Raw genomic sequence first — 18,374 nt, forward strand, 5'->3', positions numbered from 1 at the left:
AATCGTATTTGTTAAGTGCTTACTTTGTGTCAGGTACTAAGCACTAGGATAGATACAAGATAATTAGGTGGGACCCAGTCATTGTTCCATACGGGCTCACAGCCTTAATCCCCATTTACAGATGGGGTAACTGAGGAGCGATGAAGTTAAGTGACTTGCCCATGGTCACACAGCAGACAAGCGGAAGAGCCAAGATCAGAACCTAGGTCCTCGGATTCACAGGCCCGGGGCATCTACTTAGATTGTGAGCCCCATGTTGGACAGGGACTATATCAAACCTAGCAGCCTGGCATAGAGGATAGATTCCGGGCCTGGAAGTCAATCAATCAATCAATCAATCAATCGTATTTATTGAGCGCTTACTATGTGCAGAGCACTGTACTAAGCGCTTGGGAAGTACAAATTGGCAACACATAGAGACAGCCCCTACCCAACAGTGGGCTCACAGTCTAAAAGGGGGAGACAGAGAACAAAACCAAACATACCAACAAAATAAAATAAATAGGATAGAAATGTACAAGTAAAATAAATAAATAAATAAATAGAGTAATAAATATGTGCAACCATATATACATATATACAGGTGCTGCGGGGAAGGGAAGGAGGTAAGATGGGGGGATGGAGAGGGGGACGAGGGGGAGAGGTCATGGGGGAGAGTCAAAAGGTCATGGGTTCTAATCCCGGCATTGTCACTTGCCTGCCGTGTAAAAGTGAAGTCACTTCACTTCTCTGGGCCTCAGTTACCTCATCTGTAAAATGGGGGTTGAGACCGTGAGCCCCACCTGGGACAGGGACTGTATCCAACCAGATTTGCTTGTATCCGCCGCAGCACATAGTAAGCACGTAGCACATACCGTAATTATTATTATTATTATGACAGAGAGGGGAGGGGGAGAGAGGGCAGGCTGGAGGGGAACAGGAGGAAAGCGGGAGGGCGGAAGGGAGGGCGGCCAAAGAGGAGAGGGCAGGGTCCAGGAGTGAGCCCGGCTTGTGGGGAGGGGGATGGAGGAGAGGGGGCAAGGGGGCCGAATTGCTGCTGAACTGTACCTTTTTTTTTAATGGCATTTATTAAGCGCTTACTATTCTAGACTGTGCGCCCACTGTTGGATAGGGACTGTCTCTATATGTTGCCAACTTGTATTTCCCAAGCGCTTAGTACAGTGCTCTGCACACAGTAAGCGCTCAATAAATACAATTGAACGAATGAATGTGCAAAGCACTGTTCTAAGCGCTGGGAGTTTACAAGGTGATCAGGTTGTCCCTCGGGGGGGCTCACAGTCTTAATCCCCATTTTTCAGATGAGGGAACTGAGGCACAGAGAAATGAAGTGACTCGCCCAAAGTCCCACAGCTGACAATTTGATTTGAACCCACGACCTCTGACTCCAAAGCCCGTGGTCCTTCCACTGAGCCACGCCTTTTCTCTTTCCAAGCTCTTAGTCCAGTGCTCCGTCCTCCCCCGGGCCTGGAATGCCCTCCCTCTGCCCATCCGCCAAGCTAGCTCTCTTCCTCCCTTCAAGGCCCTACTGAGAGCTCACCTCCTCCAGGAGGCCTTCCCAGACTGAGCCCCTTCCTTCCTCTCCCCCTCGTCCCCCTCTCCATCCCCCCCATGTTACCTCCTTTCCTTCCCCACCGCACCTGTATAGATGTATATATGTTTGTACATATTTATCACTCTATTTATTTATTTATTTTACTTGTACCTATCTATTCTATTTATTTTATTTGTTAGTATGTTTGGTTTTGTTCTCTGTCTCCCCCTTCTAGACTGTGAGCCCACTGTTGGGTAGGGACCGTCTCTATATGTTGCCAGCTTGGACTTCCCAAGCGCTTAGTCCAGTGCTCTGCACACAGTAAGCGCTCAATAAATACGATTGATTGATTGATTGATCAATTCGATTGAATGAAGGGATGAATGAAAGGCGGGCTCGGGGAGGCGAGAGAGGGAGAGAAGGCCGAGGGTGTGGGGCTGTCGGTGAGCTGGCTGCGCCCCGGGCCTCCGCCCCCCGGGCCTCTTACCGGGGCGGTCGGGCCTCCCGTTGGCGGGCTCTCAGCCTCCGCGGCTCCGGGACGGCGGGCCGTTGCCATGGCAACAGCCTCCGCCCCGGGCCGTTGCCATGGCAACAGCCTCCGCCCCGGGCCGCCCCCTCCCCTCCTCTCGTGGCGTCACGCGTCGCCCCGGCTACAAGACGCGGCTGCCGGGCCCGAGGGAATAATAACGGCATTTATTAAGCGCTTACTATGTGCAAAGCACTGTTCTAAGCACTGGGGAAGTTACCAGGTAATCAGGTTGCCCCCCGGGGGGCTCACAGCCTTCATCCCCATTTTCCAGATGAGGGAACTGAGGCACAGAGAATCAATCAATCGTATTTATTGAGCGCTTACTGTGTGCAGAGCACTGGACTGAGCGCTTGGGAGTCCAAGTTGGCAACATATAGAGACGGTCCCTACCCAACAGTGGGCTCACAGTCTAGAATGGGGAGACAGACAACAAAACCAAACATATTAACAAAATAAAAAGAATAGATATGTACAAGCAAAATAGAGTAATAAATATGTACAAGTGCTGTGGGGAACGGAAGGAGGTAAGACGGGGGAATGGAAAGGAAGGTGAAGTGAAGTGACTTGCCCAAAGTCACACAGCTGACAATTGGCAGATCCGGGATTTGAACCCATGACCTCTGACTCTGCAGCCCGTACTCTTTCCATTGAGCCACGCTGCTTTTGGGAACAACGGGGACCCCCGGATAGGGACAGAGAGAGGAGGAGGGGAGGGGAGGGGAGCCCCCAACTATCATAAACCCGGCCCCCTCTCATGCCTCAAGGCTCCTCAGGGGCCCGAGCTGCACCTGTCTCATTCCGGAGGTGACCAGACAGGAGGCGAAGTGGCATGGCCCAGTGGCAATAATAATAATAATAATGATGGCATTTGTTAAGCGCTTACTATGTGCCAAGCACTGTTCTAAGCGCTGGGGTAGATGCAGGGTAATCAGGTTGTCCCACGTGGGGCTCACAGTCTTAATCCCCATTCTACAGATGAGGTCACTGAGGCCCAGAGAAGCCACTTGCACCGTCACACAGCTGATAAGGGGCAGAGTCGGAATTAGAATCCATGACCTCTGACTCCCGAGCCCATCCTCTTTCCACTAAGCCACACTGGTGGAGCTGGGATAGAACCCACGACCTCTAACTCCCAAGCTTGGGTGACTTTGGGCATGTCGCTTCACTTCTCTGGGCCTCAGTTCCCTCATTTATAAAATGGGGATGAATGAAGCCTGTGAGCCCTACGTGGGACACCCTGAATAATTTGCATCTACCCCAGCGCTTAGAACTGTTCTTTGCACACAGTAAGTGCTTAAATGCCATCATCATCATTATTATTATTATTCACTTCTCTGTGTCTCATCTGTAGAATGGAGATGAAGACTGTGAGCCCACGTGGGACAACCTGATTATTCATTCATTCATTCAATCGTATTTATTGAGTGCTTACTGGGTGCAGAGCACTGTACTAAGTGCTTGGGAAGTACAAGTCGCCAACATTTAGAGACGATCCCTACCCAATAGACGGCTCACAGTCTAGAAGGGGGAGACAGACAACAAAACAAAACATGTAGACAGGTGTCAAAATCGTCAGAACAAATAGAATTAAAGCTATATGCACATCATTAACAAAATGGCACGTAGTAAGCGCCTAACAAATACCAACATTAGTATTATTAAGAGTGAAAAGAGGTCTCATTTCCATACGGATGCCGAACTGTCCTTTCCAAGCGCTTAGCCCAGTGCTCTGCACACAGTAAGCGCTCAATAAATCTGATGACTTGACACCTGTCCACATGTTTTATTTTGTTGTCTTCCTCCTCCCTTCTAGACTGTGAGCCCGTTGTTGGGTGGGGACCGTCTATGTTGCCGACTTGTACTTCCCCAGCGCTTAGTCCAGTGCTCTGCACACAGTAAGCGCTCAATAAATCTGATGACGACACCTGTCCACATGTTTTGTTTTGTTGTCTGCCTCCCCGCTTCTAGACTGTGAGCCCGTTGTTGGGTAGGGACCGTCTCTCTATGTTGCCGACTTGTAATAATAATGATGGCATTTATTAAGCGCTTACTATGTGCAAATCACTGTTCTAAGCGCTGGGGAGGTTACAAGGTGATCAGGTTGTCCCACGGGGGGCTCACAGTCTTAATCCCCATTTTACAGATGAAGTAACTGAGGCACAGAGACATTAAGTCTCTATTTTTAATTTTATTTATTTATTATTATTTATTTTATTTTATTTTATTTTATTTATTTTATTTATTCTATTATTTATTTTATTTTGTTAGTATGTTTGGTTTTGTTCTCTGTCTCCCCCTTTTAGACTGTGAGCCCACTGTTGGGTAGGGACTGTCTCTATATGTTGCCAATTTGTACTTCCCAAGCGCTTAGTACAGTGCTCTGCACATAGTAATTGCTCAATAAATACGATTGATGATGATGATTAAGTGACTGGCCCAAAGTCACACAGCTGACAAGTGGGGGAGCGGGGATTTGAACCCATGACCTCTGCCTTCAAAGCCCGGGCTCTTTCCACTGAGCCACGCTGCTTCTCTACTTCCCAAGTGCTTAGTCCAGTGCTCTGCACACAGTAAGCGCTCAATAAATATGGCTGAATGATGGAACGAATGACTGAGTGAATGGTCCCGGCCGGATTGGGGCAGGAGGCCGGAGAGGCGGCGTGCGCGTGGACCTGGGCCGGGGGCGGAGGGGAGGCCACGCCGGGACAAGCGCGTCCCCGGGGCAATCAATCAATCAATCAATCAATCAATCATATTTATTGAGCGCTTACTGTGTGCAGAGCACTGTACTAAGTGCTTGGGAAGTCCAAGTTGGCAACATATGGAGACGGTCCCTACCCAACAGTGGGCTCACAGTCTAGAAGGGGGAGACTGACAACAAAACAAAACATAAATAATAATAAATGATAAATGACATCATCATCATTATTATTATAATAAGCGCTCAATAAATACAATTGAATGAATGAATGGTGGCGATCAATCAATCAATCGTATTTATTCAGCGCTTCCTGTGTGCAGAGAACTGTACTAAGAGTACAGTACTCTTAGTACTCCACTGTAGTACTTAGTACTGAGTACTTAGTACTCTTAGTACTTAGTACTCATAGTACTCCACTGTACTATGGAGAAGCAGCATAGCTCAGTGGAAAGAGTGCGGGCTTTGGAGTCAGAGGTCATGGGTTCAAATCCCAGCTCTGCCAATTGTCAGCTGTGTGACTTTGGTTAAGTCACTTCACTTCTCTGGGCCTCAGTTCCCTCATCTGTAAAATGGGGATTAAGACTGGGAGCCCATCCCGGGGAACAACTGGATCACTTTGTAACCCCCCCAGTGCTTAGAACAGTGCTTTGCACATAGTAAGCACTTAATAGACTGTGAGCCCACTGTTGGGTAGGGACTGTCTCTATATGTTGCCAGTTTGTACTTCCCAAGCGCTTAGTACAGTGCTCTGCACATAGTAAATGCTCAATAAATACGATTGATGATGATAAATGCCATTATTATTATTATTATACTAAGCGCTTCCCCCTTTTGGACTGTGAGCCCACTGTTGGGTAGGGACTGTCTCTATATGTTGCCAACTTGCACTTCCCAGGCGCTTAGCCCAGTGCTCTGCACACAGTAAGCGCTCAATAAATACGATTGATTGATTGATTGATTGATTGATTGGGAAGTCCAAGTTGGCAACCTATAGAGACGGTCCCTACTCCCTTCAAGGCCCTGCTGAGAGCTCCCCTCCTCCAGGAGGCCTTCCCAGACTGAGCCCCTTCCTTCCTCTCCCCCTCGTCCCCCTCTCCATCCCCCCCATCTTACCTCCTTCCCTTCCCCACAGCACCTGTATAGATGTATATATGTTGGTACATATTTATTACTCTATTTATTTATTTTACTTGTACCTATCTATCCTATTTATTTTATTTTGTTAGTATGTTTGGTTTTGTTCTCCGTCTCCCCCTTTTAGACTGTGAGCCCCCTGTTGGGTAGGGACTGTCTCTCGATGTTGCCAATTTGTACTTCCCAAGCGCTTAGTCCAGTGCTCTGCACACAGTAAGCGCTCAATAAATACGATTGATGATGATGATGGGCTCGGCGGCGAGCGGGGGGAGGAGGAGAGAGGGGCGGGAGGGCGCGTGCGCGGGGGAGGGGGCGCTCGGGCGCGCGCCGGGGGAGGGAAGGGAGCGCGAGGGGGCGCTCGGGAGCGCGCAGGGGGGGCGGGAGCGCGAGGGGGCGCTCGGGCGCGCGCCTGAGGGGGCCGGGAGCGCGAGGGGGCGCTCGGGCGCGCGCAGGGGGCGCCGGGAGCGCGACGGGGCGCTCGGGAGCGCGCCTGGGGGGCGGGAGCGCGAGGGGGCGCTCGGGAGCGCGCAGGGGGGGCCGGGAGCGCGAGGGGGCGCTCGGGCGCGCGCCTGGGGGGGCGGGAGCGCTCGGGGGCGCGCGCCCGTCGGCCGCCGAGCAGTTTAGCCGCCACCGGAGCAGGAGGAGGAGGAGGAGGAGGAGGAAGGGGAAGGGACCGGTTCGGGAGATCAGGTGAGTGTCGGAAGCCCCCCCCCCCCCGGTACCCCACCCTTTGCACCTTGGGCCCTCCCCGGCAGGGGCACATCGGGACACCGCTCCATCGCCACTCCGATTTACGCCCGTTTACTGGTTTTGGGGTGCATAGAGTCCTAATCCCATTGATTTCTATGGAGGCTTAGCGATGCCTGTTTACTCGCTTTGATGTCTGTCCCCGCCTCCAGACCTTCAGCCCGGTGTGGGCAGGGGGGTCGTCTCTCTTTATTGCCGTGTTGTACTTTCCAAGCGCTTGGTACAGCGCTGGGTGAACACGATTGAATGAATGAATGAAGCCCCTCCCATCCCCGAGGATGGGGGGAACCCCGGAGGAAGACCCCATCCTTTGGGGGGGATGCACAGGAGCTGGGGGAGGCTGGCCTTTTGTGGGCGGGGATTGTCCCTCTTTATTGCTGTGTTGTGCTTTCCAAGCGCTTAGTACAGCGCTCTGCACACAGTAAGCGCTCGATAAACACGATTGAATGAATGAATGAATCTCCTGGGCGGGGAAAGCCCCTCCCATCCCCGAGGATGGGGGAGACTCCAGAGGAAGACCCCATCCTTTGGGGGGGATGCAAAGGAGCTGGGGGAGGCTAGCCCTTTGTGGGCAGGGATTGCCCCTCTTTATTGCTGTATTGTACTTTCCAAGCGCTTAGTACAGCGCCCTGCACACAGTAAGCGCTGGATAAACAGGATTGAATGAATGACTGAATCTCCTGGGCGGGGGAAGCCCCTCCCATCCCCGAGGATGGGGAACACTAATCATAATAATGGCATTTATTAAGCGCTTACTATGTGCAAAGCACCGTTCTAAGCGCTGGGGAGGTTACAAAGTGATCAGGTTGTCCCACGGGGGGCTCACAGTCTTAATCCCCATTTTACGGATGAGGGAACTGAGGCACGGAGAAGTGAAGTGACTTGCCCAAAGTCACACAGCTGACTAGTGGAGGAGCCGGGATTTGAACTCATGACCTCTGACTCCAAAGCCCGGGCTCTTTCCACTGAGCCACGCCGCTTCTGTGGAAGACCCCATCCTTTGGGGGGTATGCAAAGGAGCTGGGGGAGGCTAGCCCTTTGTGGGCAGGGATTGTCCCTCTTTATTGCTGTATTGTACTTTCCAAGCGCTTAGTACAGCGCCCTGCACACAGTAAGCGCTGGATAAACGCGATTGAATGAATGACTGAATCTCCTGGGCGGGGGAAGCCCCTCCCATCCCCGAGGATGGGGAACACTAATCATAATAATGGCATTTATTAAGCGCTTACTATGTGCAAAACACCGTTCCAAGCGCTGGGGAGGTTACAAAGTGATCAGGTTGTCCCACGGGGGGCTCACAGTCTTAATCCCCATTTTACATTTGAGGGAACTGAGGCACGGAGAAGTGAAGTGACTTGCCCAAAGTCACACAGTTGACTAGTGGAGGAGTCGGGATTTGAACTCATGACCCCTGACTCCAAAGCCCGGGCTCTTTCCACTGAGCCACGCCGCTTCTCTGGAAGACCCCATCCTTTGGGGGGGGGATGCACAGGAGCTGGGGGAGGCTAGCCCTTTGTGGGCAGGGATTGCCCCCCTTTATTGCTGTGTTGTACTTTCCAAGCGCTTAGTACAGCGCTCTGCACACAAGTAAGCGCTCGATAAATACTCATTTACTTATTTAGCTTATTTGTACATATGTATTCTAATTATTTTATTTGGTTAATATGTTTTGTTTCGTTCTCTGTCTCCCCCTTCTAGACTGTGAGCCCACTGTTGGGTAGGGCCCGTCTCTAGATGTTGCCAACTTGTCCTTCCCAAGCGCTTAGTACAGTGCTCTGCACACAGTAAGCGCTCAATAAATACAATTGATTGATTGATTGAAATACGATTGAATGAATGAATGAATCTCCTGGGCGGGGGAAGCCCCTCCCATCCTCGAGGATGGGGGAACCGTAGAGGAAGACCCCATCCTTTGGGGGAGATGCAAAGGAGCTGGGGGAGGCTAGCCTTTTGTGGGCGGTGATTGTCCCTCTTTATTGCTGTATTGTACTTTCCAAGCGCCTAGTAGAGCGCTCTGCACACAGTAAGAGCTCGATAAACACGATTGAATGAATGAATGAATCTCCTGGGCGGGGGAAGCCCCTCCCATCCCCGAGGATGGGGGAGACTCCAGAGGAAGACCCCATCCTTTGGGGGGGATGCAGAGGAGCTGGGGGAGGCTAGCCCTTTGTGGGCAGGGATTGTCCCTCTTTATTGCTGTATTGTACTTTCCAAGCGCTTAGTACAGCGCCCTGCACACAGTAAGCGCTGGATAAACGCGATTGAATGAATGACTGAATCTCCTGGGCGGGGGAAGCCCCTCCCATCCCCGAGGATGGGGAACACTAATCATAATGATGGCATTTATTAAGCGCTTACTATGTGCAAAGCACCGTTCTAAGCGCTGGGGAGGTTACAAAGTGATCAGGTTGTCCCACGGGGGGCTCACAGTCTTAATCCCCATTTTACGGATGAGGGAACTGAGGCACGGAGAAGTGAAGTGACTTGCCCAAAGTCACACAGCTGACTAGTGGAGGAGTCGGGATTTGAACTCATGACCCCTGACTCCAAAGCCCGGGCTCTTTCCACTGAGTCACGCCGCTTCTGTGGAAGACCCCATCCTTTGGGGGGTATGCAAAGGAGCTGGGGGAGGCTAGCCCTTTGTGGGCAGGGATTGTCCCTCTTTATTGCTGTATTGTACTTTCCAAGCGCTTAGTACAGCGCCCTGCACACAGTAAGCGCTGGATAAACAGGATTGAATGAATGGCTGAATCTCCTGGGCGGGGGAAGCCCCTCCCATCCCCGAGGATGGGGAACACTAATCATAATAATGGCATTAATTAAGCGCTTACCATGTGCAAAGCACCGTTCTAAGCGCTGGGGAGGTTACAAAGTGATCAGGTTGTCCCACGGGGGGCTCACAGTCTTAATCCCCATTTTACAGATGAGGGAACTGAGGCACGGAGAAGTGAAGTGACTTGCCCAAAGTCACACAGCTGACTAGTGGACGAGCCGGGATTTGAACTCATGACCTCTGACTCCAAAGCCCGGGCTCTTTCCACTGTTCCACGCAGCTTCTCTGGAAGACCCCATTCTTTGGTGGGGATGCAAAGGAGCTGGGGGAGGCTAGCCCTTTGTGGGCAGGGATTGTCCTTCTTCATTGCTGTATTGTACTTTCCAAGCGCTTAGTACAGCGCTCTGCACACAGTAAGCGCTCGATAAACATGATTGAATGAATGAATGAATCTTCTGGGCGGGGGAAGCCCCTCCCATCCCCGAGGATGGGGGAAACCCCGGAGGAAGATCCCATCCTTTGGGGGGGATGCAAAGGAGCTGGGGGAGGCTAGCCCTTTGTGGGCAGGGAGTGTCCCTCTTTATTGCTGTATTGTACTTTCCAAGCGCTTAGTACAGCGCCCTGCACACAGTAAGCGCTGGATAAACACGATTGAATGAATGACTGAATCTCCTGGGCGGGGGAAGCCCCTCCCATCCCCGAGGATGGAGGAACCCTAGAGGAAGACCCCATCCTTTGGGGAGGATGCAAAGGAGCTGGGGGAGGCTAGCCCTTTGTGGACAGGGATTGCCCCTATTTATTGCTGTATTGTACTTTCCAAGCGCTTAGTACAGCGCCCTGCGCACAGTAAGCGCTCAATAAATACGACTGAATGAGTGAATTTCCTGGATAGGAGTGGGAGACCGGGAGACTTTGCCATCCCCCGGGCGTGGGGAGGCCCCCATTTCTAAGAAGTGGGGAGTCCCCCATTCCTGAGGATGGGGGGACCTTGGGGGAAGATCCCATCCCTTTGGATGTGGAAGTGGGGCCGAGGGAGACTCCCCCCAGCCCTCCACTATCCCCGGTCCTGTAAAGGAGCCTGGGAGAGACCGGAGACATCCTATACTGATGCCTGTCTCCGGCCTCCCGCCCCAGGCTGTGAGCTCGTTGGGGGCAGGGATTGCCCCTCTTTATTGATGTGTTGCATTTTCCCAAGCGTTTAGTACAGCAATCTGCACACAGTAAGCGCTCAATAAATGGGATTGAATGAACGAATTTATCTCCATCTCCTGGGTGGGGGAGCCTGGGGGAAGCGCCATTATCCGGATGGGAGGGGAAGCTGGGAGTAACTCTTACCCTCTGGGTGGGGAAGCGTGGGGGAAACCGCATCCTCCAAGAAGGATGGCGGGGAGCCTGACTGACTCTCCCATCCCTTGGGCAGGAGCAACAGAGACAGTGACAAGTGTTCATTTAGCTGGGTTCTACTGGCCTGGAGAGAGGTGGTTGGGGTTTAGCCAAGGTTTTGGGTAGTGTCTTGCTTTATGAGGATGGGAGACTCCAGTGGCCTGCAATTTTACAGGCAAATGTTCCTTCACCGGCTAACCGATCTGCGCGCTGGGTGGGTGGTGTGTTTGGTGTCTGCACAGGTCCTGGACTGGCGAGGGTTTGGGAAGAGTTAACATTTTTAGTCTTCAGTTAAAGGTGGTTCTGACTTTCAGGATGCTCAAACTTGCTTATCGGGTCTTCTTTGTTCCCATAGAGGAACAACTCTCCCTTAATGGGTTACTCTGGGTGAACAGAGAATCCCAAAATTGGCATTCCCCCTATCAGGAGGAGGAGCCACCCACTGCATGGTGGGTCTGAAACAAACAAAAGGAAACACTTCTTCACTCCGTGCATAGTGAAGGTGTGGATTTCATCCCCGCAGAAAATGGTTTAAAATATCACCAAGTTCAAGAAGGCTTGAGATTAATTCACGTACGATGAGTCTATGCTGAGTTACTAGAGGAAAGAATTAGGTGTGATGGAAGGTCTGTGCAGGTCACTGGAGCTGGGGAGAGTCAGGAGTTTTAGCTGGTCCATGCTGGGTCACTGAGGGAGACCAAGGATGGAGAGGGGAGAGTCAGGAGTGTGGGATGGGCTGCCTCAACCTTGAGGGTGGGAATCCCAGAAGCTTCCTCCAAGCGCCCCGCTATCCCAATTAGAGAAAGTCTTGGGCCTGGTGGACTCTGGGTCTGGCCCAGGAAGATCATTCGTTATTGATGTTTGTCCATAAGCCTGCTTCCAGTCTAGGATTTTTTTCCCTTGGTGGGAAATTTTAGAGAGAGGGCAACCCAGTGGGGTTGGGTAGAGAGCCCACACAGGTATAACTGGGCAATCGGAGTGGCTGTGAAACTTCCCGGCTCTTCGTGGAGCCGCAAAGACTCTGCCCGAGCCCCAGTGAGAGGGCTCTTACTTCACCGAGTGCATCCCAAATGGGCTTCTGAAAGGTCAGAGGCTCCCCCTTCGGAGCCATCCATTGGGTCTCTGACGGCTTCTTTGTCACATTTTCACGGCCTCAGCCATTTTCCCCTCCTCCTCCTCATCTTCTTCAAACCGTCCAGCCCCCCCGCCCAGTTGATCTTTGTCTTAGACAAGCGAATGCTTTTCCAACCCTTTGTATTCCCTGCACCTCCTCTTGCTTTTGAGTCTTCCTTTTTTTTCCTTTTTTTAAAAAATGGTATTTGTAAAGCGCTTACTATGTGCCAGGCCCTGTACTAAGTACTTGGGTATATACAAGCTCATCAGGTTCGACACAGGCCCTGTCATACATAAGGCTCACAGTCTCAATCCCCATTTTACAGATGAGGCACAGGGAAGTGAAGTGACTTGCCCAAAGTCACACAGCGGACAAGTGACGGAGCCAGGATTAGAACCCAGGTCCTTCTGACTCCCAGCCCTAGCTTTATCTGGGTTTGGAAAGAGTTAACATTTTTGGTCTTCAGTTAAAGGTGTTTCTGACTTTCAGGATGCTCGAACTTGCTTACTGGGTCTTTTTTTGTTCTCTTAGAGGTGCAACTCTCCCTTAAGGGGGCACTCTGGGTGAACACAGAATCCCCAAATTGGGATTCCCCAAGTACCCCAAAAGGAGGAAGTCATCCCCCTGAATAGTCGGTTTGAACAAACAAAAGGAAACACTTCTTCACTCAGCGCATAATAAAGGTGTGGAATTCATCCCTGCAGGAAATTGTTGAAAATATCAACAAGTTCAAGAGGGCTTGAGATTAATTCACGGGACAGTAGGTTACTAGAGGAAAGAATTGGGTGTGATGGCTAGGTGTGATTCACTAGGCTATGCTACTTCTCTGAAAGTCTTCTTTCCCACTTTCCCTCAGGACTGAGACAGCAGCCTCGCTTTTCCTACGGGCCCTGTTTCCATTCCAACCCTGCCTCTTCTTCCAGGGAGCATTTTCTGTTTGAGAGCTAAGAAGGGAACGCCCTTCACCCCAGGCTTTTCTGCCTTTTCCCCAACATCCCAAGCAGGGGAAGAAAAGTGTACTGGCTTGTGCTGTGTCCTTAGCACAGACCCTTCTTTGTCTGTTGGGCTCACCCCTCCCACTGAGGGGGTCAGACAGCGGTTTCCACCCACTCCTGACTGCCCCCAGGGTGGGTGGGCAACTCTTCAGAATTTCTCCTCGTCCTGCTATCCTGTCCTTCTCCCCTCAGACCCCAGTGACGCCGAGCTGAGCGTGGGAGCCGCCGCTGCCACAGCGATCTGGGCGGCCTGGCCGAGCTGCCCGCCCCCGAGCCTCCTACGCCGCGGTCGGGAGGCAAACCATCAGTCCTCCCACGGTATCCACCCAAATGGAAGCCAGCCGGGCCTTCTCTGCCTTCAGAGAGTGACCACCCAGGGGAAGAGGCAGGCAGACTGGAGTCACATACAGATAGTAAAAGGCAGAGCAAAAACAAGGAATGGTAGGAAGCCCAGCAGCCAACCGATAGTGTTGATTATTTTTTGTTATTATTATTATATTACATCATTATTAGTCAAGTGGATTTACTAAGCATTTATTGTGTGCAGAGCACTGTACTGTAGGGAAACAGTGTGGTCTAATGAAAGGAAAACAGGCCTGAAGGTCAGAGGGCTTGTCAGTCAGTGAGTCAATCGTATTTATTGAGCACTTATTGTGTGCTGAGCACTGTAATAATCTCTGGGGAGAAGACAGTATAATGATATAATAGACACATGGGTTCTAATCCTGGTTCTGCCATTTGTCTGCTGTGTGACCTTGGGTGAGTGACTTCACTTCTCTGCACCTCAGTTTCCCTCATCTGTAAAATGGGGACTCAATTCCTGCTCTCGCTCCCATTTGAATGTAAGCCCCATGGGAGATGGGGACCGTGTCCAGCCTGATGATCTTGTATCAACTCTAGCGCTTAGTACAGTGTTTGGCCCATAGTAAGCACTTCACAAATACCATCATTGTTTGGGAGAGTATAGTCCACAAGAGTTGGTAGACAGGTTCCCTGCCCACAAGGAGCTTTCACTCTAGAGTGTAACTGTATTTAATAATAATAATAATAATAATAATTTGTTAAGCACTTACTATGTGCCAAGCACTGTTCTTCTAAGTGCTGGGGTAGATACAAGGTAATCAGGTTGTTCCACATGCGATCACAGTCTTAATCCCCATTTGACAGATGAGGTAACTGAGTCACAGAGAAGTTAAGTGACTTGCCCAAAGTCACACAGCTGATTAGTGGCGGAGTCGGGATTAGAACCCACAACCTCTGACTCCCAAGCCGTGCCCTTTCCACTAAGCTACGCTGCTTCTCTTTGTGCCAGTCAGTCAATCGATATTATTAATAATTATATATACTTATAACGGTACTTACTGGGTGCCAATTTCTCACTGGCATTTATTGAGCACTTACTCTGTAGAAAACTGTACTGAGCACTTGGGACAATACAGTAGTTAGTAGACATGGCTCTTGCCATAAACTAGGGGAGGCAGACACTAAAATAATTTTCAGATAGCAGGACAGAGTGGCTATAAATATGAGATGGTGCTAAATGATAGGCTATGAAAGGCAGTATGCACCAACACATCACAATGAAGTAGCTGGACAAAGAATCGAAAATTCAGAGAAATCTAGAAATTAAGTAAATAAAAATATCCATATGTACTTTAGTTCTGCCTGTCATTTTGTACGCATACTTTTATTACATTTGATGACCTCCCAATTTTGACCGACTGCCGCGTAACAGATATTGACGCGGAATACAAGTGCCCTGAAAAAAGTGTTTCTCTCCCTTCTGTTGCCTCTTTTTGAATCATCTTTCAAAATCTGGAAGGACTGGGGACAACCCAGGGCGAGATAACTGACCCCATTCATGCAGGAGGTGTTTCTTCCCTTCTCTCAGGATTTTTCTCTACTGGAGGCAACAAGAGGGCTCAGGATAGGATTGACTTGACACTTCTGAGCTCCTCTGGGATTGTTTGGGGAATCCAGTTTGGTCCAGTTAATCGTGAGCACAGACTTTAGGAGTGTGTGTTGGGGGTGGTGCATGCATGCATGCCCTGGAGAGGATGGTCTGTCCCTGGCATTGCCTCTTCCATTCCCACACTTCAGTCTTCTCAATTTTCCCTTTTCTCTTCTTTTTTCTCTCGTTCCACACTTAAAATCAGCCATATACACATTCCACCTAGAACACACACACACGCACACAAATACACACACACAAGCACAGGGCATCCGAGACACTCTCTACCCCGCCAGACATTATTTGCCCACCCCCAGGCATTTTCTGCCTCAAGGCCCGTCTCTCTCAGAGGCACACACAGTATCTATGTTGCAAGCACAATTTCCCTTAGATATGTTTAGCAATCCCTGCCCAGGCCCATTTGCAGACCCATCTGTGAGCACACGTATCTCTCTCTCTCACACACACACACATTCACACACAGTTTCCACGAAGTGCTGAGGATGGCAGCCTGCGTGAATGGGGTAGAGGAGAGCGTGGGCGAAGAGAGAGCGAGCAGAAGTGTCCACGAGCAGAGAGTCCATTTCTGGAGTTTAGCTGAGGAGGGGAGAGAGAGGAGGTGGGCCAGGGTGGGCATCAGTCAGGCTTTAGGGAAATCTTAGTGAGAAGTGAGAAGCAGCATGGCGGAGCGGCTAGAACTCGGACCTGGGAATCAGAAGGTCAGGAGTTCTAATCCCGGCTCCACCGCTTGTCTGCTGTGTGACCCTGGGCAAGTCACTTCACTTCTATGGGTCTCAGTTACCTCATCTGGAAATGGGGATTGAGACTGTGAGCCCCTTGGGGGACAGGGACTGTGTCCAAACCAATTTGCTTGTGTCCATCCCAGCGCTTAGTACAATGCCTGGCACTGAGTAAGCGCTTAAAAAATACCATCATTATTGTTATTATTAGTGTCTGGCAGGCCCGGGAGAGGGGATCGTGCTGCCAGCTAGAGGAAAGAGGGCAATTCCGCCTGTCGGCCGGCCTCCAACAAACCTTAAGCCACGTGAGGGCCGATCGACAGCAGCTGGCTTCTGGGGTTCCTGGAATGTGATTCAGGCCTGGCAGTGACCCGAAATCGAGTATTTCCCAAGAGATACAGAGGGTGCGGATGATGGAATCACCAAAGGAAACAGGAATGTATTGGGAACTTCTGGAGGGAGATGGAGGAAGAGTTAATAATAATAATAAAAATAATAATGAGGAGGAGGATGATGGTGTCAAGCCCTGACTGTGTGCCAAGCACTGAGTGAAGCGCTCGGCAGATAAGCAGATAGGACACAGTTCTCGCCCCACACGGTCTGAGATGGGCAGAACGGGTATCTTTTCCCTATTTGATAGTTGAGGAAATTGAGGAACAGAGGGGTTAAGTGACTTGCCCAAGGTCACCCAGCAGGCCTGCAGAGAAGATAGGATTAGAACCTGAGTCTTCTGACTTCCCACCCTGTTTGCTGAGCCACTCTGGAGAGAAGAAAAAATTGAAGGCTGGGTTTCGCCCATCTGTTGCAGTTCCAGTTAAAACTTGAACGTGAAGACATAGTATTGATTTGGAAACATGCTCTCTTCGCCTCTCCGGACAGGTGCAAGTGACTCATGTCTCCCTCTTGGAAGCCAGGAACCTCTTTGGCTGTTCTCTATGGAAAATGACTGCTTCATTCATGTGGGCATTCAGTGATTTGTTTTGGTTCCTCTATAAATACTTGTACGTCCACCTCCCCGATCAGAGTGTAAGTGCCTTGTTGGCAGGGAATTGTTTTACTCTTCCGAAGCCCTTAGGACTGCGCGTCACAGCCAGCAGGTGCTCAGCGTTACCACCAAACCAACCTCTGAGCTTGACTCTCCCACCTCCATCAGCTCACTCAATCAGTCATATTTATTGACTGCTTACTGTATGCAAAGCACTGTATTAAGTGTTGGGAGAATCCAACAGAACAGGGTTGGTCGACAGATTCTCACTCTCTTCTCCCGCCCCGGAACTCCCTCCCTGCCCACCCCGGACAGTGAGCCCTGGTTTGCTGATCTCCTTGTTAGGGCCAGCTCAGACTGGTAGGGACTGGAAGCCGAGTAAGAAAGGATTCAGCAGCTCCCAGAGCCTCCAGGAGGGAGAAATTAGGGGTTTAGCCGAGGAGATGGGGAGAAGGGAGAAGGCCGCTGTCTTCAGTCCCCACATTCCCGCCGACAAAAAGGGTATTGGAGACGTTCCTTAGAAACAGGTGGTGGTCTAGCCGCACGGCTCCAAGAGCCCAAGTGAGAAGGAGAAGTCTTGGGATTTTTCCCAGGCTCTCTTTCTTTAGCGTACTTCTCTCCCTCGGTCTCCTTGGAACAGTCTGTAGTTTGCTCGGTAAGGACCAAGTGCGGAAAAGGAAGCCTCCTGGATGGCTCATCCCTCTGAGAATCCCATCTGTCTCTAACCCTCCACACGTGCTCAGACATGGGGAGAGGTTATGGGGACTTGGGAAGGGCGGCAAGGAGGCCTTTTGTACTTCTTTCACGCAGGCACATTAATTGGGAGAGTGTCCTTTACATCGTAAACCCCCCACTGGAGATTATAATCCCCTTGTGGGGAGGGATTGTATCCACCAATTCTGTTGTATTGTACTTTCCCAAGCACTCAGTTCAGTACTCTGCACGCAGTAATCGCTTAATAAATACGACTGATGGATTATCAGGGGATCTAAGCCATGTGTGCAGTTCATGATTTGTACTTCCCAAGCGCTTAGTACAGTGCTCTGCACACGGTAAGCGCTCAATAAATACGATTGAATGAATGAATGGCATTTTAGCAACAAAACTCTAACAGTAATTGTGGTATTTAAGCTCTTACTATGTGCCAAGCACCATGTTAAGCATTGGGTTAAATACAAGATGATCAGGTCCCTCACGGGGCTCACAGTCTGTTGGAGGGAGAACCTGCATCAAATCCCCAGTGTACAGATGAGGAAACTGAGGACCAGTGAAGTGACTTGCCCAAGGTCACACACCAGGTAAATGGCGGAGCTGGGATTAGAACCCAGGTCTTCTGACTCCCAAACCCGTGCTCTATCCACTAGGCCACACTGTTTCTCTGTCTTCCTCTCCTGTGTCCCCTAGGCCAAGCCGCTCCAGTAGTTGTTCTTAGAACCGCAGTGGGACAGGAAGCGGAGCAGGTAGTTCCAAGTGCCGCGTGGGCCCTGGGACTGGGTCATCCATCCTTTCATCTGTGGGTGCACGGGTAGATTGGAGGGGCAGGTGGGTCACTGAGGTGGCACCTACCGGCTAGAAGGAGGGAGGGGACAAAGGGGGGGCTTCTTGTGAATTAAGGAGGGTACGGTGGCAGCATGGGATCTTTGTCTGATTTCAGCACGTCGAGTTCTGCTCTGAATGTGATAGGCCTGGGCTAGCAGTAGTGCTGGGATGGTGTGTTCTGGGTGCTGTGCCCTGTGCTGAGCACTGGGATCTGGGGCAGGATGAGCAGTAGCAGCAGTGATGGTGTGTATT

The 18,374-nt window shown here is 50.8% G+C and overlaps 1 protein-coding gene across 1 annotated transcript in view; it reads left to right on the forward strand.

Annotated features, from left to right (window-relative positions):
- The first annotated feature begins 6,529 nt into the window (after window positions 1-6,529).
- The window catches only part of FZD3 (frizzled class receptor 3), a 48,266-nt gene continuing 36,421 nt past the window's right edge, over window positions 6,530-18,374 (forward strand). The window contains exon 1 of the mRNA XM_038771099.1: window positions 6,530-6,585. The gene's annotated coding sequence lies outside the window, so the exon portion shown is untranslated. The remainder of the gene's footprint in view (window positions 6,586-18,374) is intronic.

Source organism: Tachyglossus aculeatus, chromosome X2 (genome assembly GCF_015852505.1).
Source record: "Tachyglossus aculeatus isolate mTacAcu1 chromosome X2, mTacAcu1.pri, whole genome shotgun sequence".
NCBI lineage: Eukaryota > Metazoa > Chordata > Mammalia > Monotremata > Tachyglossidae > Tachyglossus > Tachyglossus aculeatus.